Source organism: Cupressus sempervirens, chromosome 5 (assembly GCF_028749045.1).
Source record: "Cupressus sempervirens isolate cs-2001-9-10 chromosome 5, ASM2874904v1, whole genome shotgun sequence".
In the NCBI taxonomy this organism is placed as follows: Eukaryota; Viridiplantae; Streptophyta; class Pinopsida; order Cupressales; family Cupressaceae; genus Cupressus; species Cupressus sempervirens.
The window spans coordinates 824,160,978-824,167,517 of NC_143122.1; positions in this window are offsets into that span (position 1 = coordinate 824,160,978).

Genomic DNA, 6,540 nt, shown 5'->3' on the forward strand with positions numbered 1-6,540 from the left:
CCATGTATGGATATGTAATGTTTTGAGAAGAGTGAATGTGAATCAGTAGTAGACCAGAGTATTCAACAAGGTCTATAAGGAGCAGTAAAGTTATATCTATCACAAAAGGTGATCTATACTTAAAGGATCTAATTAGCAATCAACTTGTAAGTTAGATTTGATATTTCATCCTAACAGGTGAATTAGTTCCTAAATCCTTTAACAAGGTAAACTTAATAGTCTTTCTTTAATCTCATAATAGAGTGCATACTTCATTGTATGTTTGTAAAACCTCGAACAAGGTGGATCTAGCAATCCAAATTGTTCTTAATAGGGAAAATGATCATAAGTGGTCAATGTAAGCCTTAACATGCCAACTTTATGCTATAGTAGTGAAGTTTTGTGGTTATCGTCCCCAACCCAGTTTTACTTTCTATTTGGAAGGTTTCTAGGTCACCAAATATTGTGTTCATGTCTCATGAATGTTTACCTTTCAATTTCTCATGCATGCAATAAAGTAGATCAATTAATAGCGAATGATTTATATTGGTAAGTATTCAACTAGTTTAAAGTTTTGATGTTACTGATTCACCCCTCCTCTCTTAGTAACCTACCTAGTCTTGATTATTTCCAACAATTGGTATCAGAGCTTAGTGGTTCTTATGGTACAGTTTAATAGCTTGAGCAAAGATCAAGGACAATGGAGATATTCAAACTTCCCAAAGCTATTAATAATGAAAAGCTAGATCTAGAGATGGCCATAGCTCAACTCAAGGAAGCAAAAGAGCATCTTTCCCAATCCCTAAAAAGAAAGAAGAAACTTGCAAAACAAATGAATGACTACTAGTATGTTGAAGAAAAGGTTGAAGACTTATTCCTTTCAAGTAATTTAGATGAAGCAAATGAGGCAATCAAAGAACTCTTAGAAAAGAATGGCTCTCTATAAGAAGAGGTAAGAAAATTGAAAAGAGAATAAGAAATTCAGTCAATAAGAATGTGTGAAATCTCAGAACAAAGGAATAAGGAAAATGATGACTTGGAGGTGAGGAACAATGAAGCTCAAAATCAATCCCTTCAATAAGAAAGTCTTATCAATCAGCTCTCCAATGCAAATGAGGAAATCACAAGTCTGAGATATGAAAATGAAAGGTTAAGAAATGACTTAATCAATGAAATACAAATCAATGAAAGATTGAAAGTAGATCTGAATTCTAAGAAGCAACTCAATGAAAGGATAATGGAATTCCAAGCAGACATGAATCAATTAAATTAGCAAAGTGAGCAGAATCTTTAGAAGCAAAAAAGTAAAGCAGGACTTGGATACAAAGAAGAAGGTGAATCTTCCAAACAAGGTGCTCAAAGGAATCAAAGACCTAATTGCAATCATTGTGGTAAGATAGGTCATACATCAAAAAAATGTTGGAGGAATGGAAAGGAAAAATTCAATGGAAAGTGCTACAATTGTAGTCAGCATGTTCATAAAGCTAATGAATGCAAGGAGAAACCAAAGTTTGAAGGTAAATGTCACAAATACAAGACACAAGGTCACAATACATCTGAATGTAGATCTAAACCATTCAATCCAGCTGAACAACTTGTAAAAGCAATATTTGGGTGGGATATAATACTTGGTGTAGATGTCATTATTGTGGAGAATATGGACACATTGGCATAAACTATGCAAGGCATCACTTGAGAAAGAAGGATACAACAATAAGATATTATACATGTACTAAACTTGGTCATATAGCTAAAAATTTCATGAATATAGGTAGAGTTGAAGATGAAAAGAAAGCTAAAGTTGATAACATCAGGAAGTATATGAGACAGTAGTGAATTCCCAAATCTATCAAGCAAACCAGTTCAAATAATGGTCCTGTCACTCAAGAAGTGGGTGACTCCACCATTTCCAATTAGATTCTTAAAGGAAGAACTGGAACTATATCCTCAAGTCATATCTTGAAAAATTCTAATAAAAGAAAGAAAATGGTCCAAATTAGTATTTCAGATACAGAGGAATTTTTGTCATACCGAGAAAGGTTGGTCATGGACTCTATCGAGCTAGGTTGGGAGTAATAAAAGTTTTGTTCAATTGTTGAGTTACAAGCTTCTACCAAGCACAATGAGTGGATGACAATCTATCATGCACTATGTCATTATGGCACCAAGTATTAATGGAAAATTTTCATCAAAAAGGGTAGAGGTCAACTTCATTTTTCACTGCAACTTTAGTATACCCAGAGCAAAGCAATTTTCAGTGCATTCAAGCAATCTTGAGCGAATTTGCAGCAAAATATTTTTTGTAAGAGTTTTCTCATTTATTGAGAAACCATGGCATCCAAAAGTAGTAGTAGCAGCAAGACAAAAGGAGGCTCTAAGGTGTTTGTAAAAGGTGTGGAGTGGAAAGCACCAAATTTCAAGTTGGTACCAATAGTTGCGGAGTCACTCAACAAAAATGGAGCTTAATCGCAAATTCCTCCAAAGATGCTCCTTATTAATGATATTCACACTCATTTTAAGTGTAGTGTGCAAGAAATTGGAACCCTAGAGATGGATAGTGCCCTAGGAGAAATGTGTGTTGATGGATCTTTGAAACCCGAGCATAAGCATCTAGAGGTCAAAGGATTAACCCATATCCCACATCTGCCGAGGAATTTCCAATTGCAATGGATTAGGTATATTTTGAGTTGTGTGAATAATGGTTAGTTGTGGTTAGAGCAGCCTATGTTGATCATGAAGAAAATGATTCATAAGATCATTGGTCTCCCTATGCTTACCAAGGCTAAAACAACCAAAGCCCTAGGTCGAGATGAGCTTCAGAAGAAAACCCTAGCCATGTAGGACAGCAGAGGACTAAAGATTAGCAATGTATCTAATGTGAAACTTAGGTTTGGAATTCACATCATTTCACATAAGATATATAGCTCCAGTTGATTGAATAGGGTTCCATGTAAGGCCATTGATTTGGCATACAAGGTTCTGAAGAAGAATCTAGAATTTGATCTATCGAATTTATTGTTGAAATAGCTAAACAAGAACATGGACAGCATCAGGAGATCAAAGAACAACCCCTATAAATTTTTTTCTTTGCTAACTTGTCTTTTCTTTTATGCTCAAAAGTTCTTCCCATCAAAAGGTTTGGTTGTATGGAGTAAAGATACTCCCATTTTGTATTAGATTAATGAATTCATTGCAGAAATGGGTGCCAATTTTGAAAGTATTATGGATAATTATTTTGAAGTTTTCAAGGAGAAATTGAACAATAGATTTTGGATTCCTCCCAAACTAGTTGAAGATTACAAAGATGATGTATGCTTCATGGTTGACTATGATAAAGTTTATATCCAGACAGTCAGGCCTAGAGTTGCAAGGGTGAAACCTCTTCCATATGAGGTTAATATTGATGAGACAAAAGACATTATTGAAGCCCTAGTCAATGAGCAAGTAGATCGAAAGCTACCTGTCTTTGGAACCTACGAAGAAGAAAAAGCTAGAATAGAGCTTGAGATCAAGCTACCTTAGGCAATAAGTAAAGGTAAGAGGAAGGTAGCAAAGTTTAAAACTACAAGTGCCCCTCTCATGATTGCTGAGCGCAAAGGAGAAGACATTGATGACTCTGAAGAAGAAGAGTAAGAATCTGAAAAGGAGGAAGAGCCTATGAAAAAGAAAGGCAAGGTAATTATTACAAAGCCACCCAAGGCTTCCACACTTGTATTTACAAGAAGATCTAAGAAGAAAGGTGGTAGTGAGGTTGTAATTAGTAAGCCGCCACTTACCTTCCAAGAAATATTGAAGTAAATGGAAGAAGGTGCAAGCATAAAAAATTTCAAGGCATTAAAATTTGAAACTAGGATAGATGTAGATAAAATGAAAATTGAGGAGCTACTACTATCAAAGATAGGAAAATGGAAATATTCCCTTGATCAAATTGCCCATTAGATTTCTAATGAATTATTGGCAAGGTTGAAACCAAGATGGGAATCAGCTGTATAGATAGCAAAAGATATATATGAGCAATCTTTAAGACAATTGCTACCAAGTCTTACAAATACAGAGGTTAAGGCAAAAATGAAAGATAATGAAGGTAAAATGATGATCAGATTTCATACCTATTTCATTTTGATCAAAGACACTGAGCATGTAGTTAGACATACTACAAATATGTGGAAAAATATTTATCATTTTCTCAAACCAAGTGAGGATCCAATGGAGATCAAGGATGATGATGATAGTGAAAAGGATGAAGAAGATAGCACACCTTGTGTCACTTTTGATGTTGAGGATTATCAGGCATTGAAGGTTGATGAAGAATAGAAAGAGGAAGAAGCTAATGAGGAAGATAAGGAAGGAGATGAAAAGAATGATCCAATGAGAATAGCTGCACAAGTCATAGCCTCCCTTCCTCACTCTCAACAAAAGACTACAACATCATCAGGCATGGAGACAACTTCAACAAATGTGATTGCAAACTCAATAGACACATCATCTATTCAATCACTATTTGATCCCTCTCAGCTCTAGGTATCAATAATGGAAGTATCTACCACTTCATCTACTAAGCTACAACCCTCCTCTACATCAGCTCTCAAGTCAATAGCATCAGCAGTGTGTATAGTATCTAGTTCTCCAATTTTGTCAACTTCAATTTTGCATGATCCTATAAGTACATCATTTGTAAATATCTCTACTAGTGCTCCTATTGTATTTTCTCTAGTTAGTGTTCCACCTGTTATTACTTCAATTTTGGATTCAGTTAGCACTCCTCTCAGTTTTCCTCTAGTAGGCCCTATTCAAGTTTCTATAGCTAGTCCAACTATCTCTACAATTGTCTCTATTCCTAAGTCCAAGGCAGTAATGTCAGAAGTAGAACCAACGACAGCCCTAAAATTTATTCTTACTGGGAAAGAAATTGATGATGATATTGATTTGGTCAAAGAGATTGTAATTCCTAAGTTGGATCTTGATACTACTATAGTTGAATAAATGAGATTGGTTAGCTAGCTTTTAGGATAGAAGGCAAGGCAAAAGTAGTTAAGAGCTGAAAGAGATAGAGAATTTAGAATATTTGAGAGTGAAATGAACATTTTTGACAGAATCTATAGGTGTAAATTTTGATTCTAATCAACATATTTTGCTATATCTAGAAGAAGTAGTTAATAAGTTCAATGAGGACACATCTGGTCAAGAGAAGTTAATTATAAAGGCAAAGAAAAAGTTTGACAATAAGGTTCTTGAGCACATTTCTCAGTACATTTCTATTAACCAGGTAGAGCTATCCTCAATTTTGAGTAATCTTAAACATTCTTTTACCAATTTAATATCTCTTTTTGCTAAACTATGTGATGTTACTAAGCACACCAAAGAGAACATTCTTTTACCAATGTAATATCTCTTTTTGCGAAACTATGTGATGTTACCAAGCACACCAAAGAAATAAAAGAAAAACTAAACAAGATTGATGAAGATATGAAGGCTGGTTCTCAAAGGTTATAGCTTGACCCCAACTCAAGCTCAACACATCAGATTAAGGTCAGATTTTTGTCAGATATGTAGGTAGAATTGCTGACAGAGGAAGCAAGGATTAGGTCCACATTGATAGACATCCAAAACTTGATCCTTCTAATCATGGACATAATGCAAAAGCATATTGCATACTCAAAATCATTGGTCCAAGATAACAATTTTTTTATTGCAGATCATATGATTGAACTTTCAACAAAACTTCAAGTAGCTCTTCATACCTGCAAATTTCTGCAAGACAACTGGGATAATACACTAGCTCGTATTCGCAAGGTACATTCCAAGTTTTTCTCTCATTTTGGTGTCTCTATATGAATATATTGTATAACTCTTTGGCATTATTGTCAAAAAGGGGTAGTAAGAGATATTTTGTGTAGAGACAAAGGGGGAGAGAATAGATTGATATATGTACATAATAAAAGGAAGAGAGGCTATCCATATATTGTGTCTTATGTATAGGGGAGATATGTACAAATGTATATACATCAGCATTACAAAGATAAATTTTGAAAAATAAAAAATTAGTATGTCAGTATACGTAAGTCTTGTCTTAGAAGTGTTTTTGTCACTAGTACCAAAGGGGGAGATTGTTGGCATTAAGTTATGTTTATCATTAGTGACCACTTATTCAACTCTATATGGTTACCAAGCTCATCATTTAGTCTAGAGTTCATACTGAGCAATCCATTGATAACTTGGTTTTAGAGTTCATACCAAGCTTTCTAAAAGCTACTGAGTGAAAATAGATAGTGTGTAGTCCAGTAGTTATCACCAAGTAGATAGTGGTCACCAAACTTTACAAAGTCTATTAAGTCATTAGTTTCTATGGTGTGAAGCTAGTCTCTACCAAGTGATGGATGAGAAATGTTTACTGAGTGAATGCAAGGTAAATAATGTATTCAGTATCTACTGAGTGACACTATATCTACCGAGTCTCTGATGGTCACTAAGTTCAAAGCTACGTTGTGTGATTAGTATGGACCAAGCTTCTACTTCTACCAAATACATGATGATGTTTAGTAATATAGTGGATACTAAGTA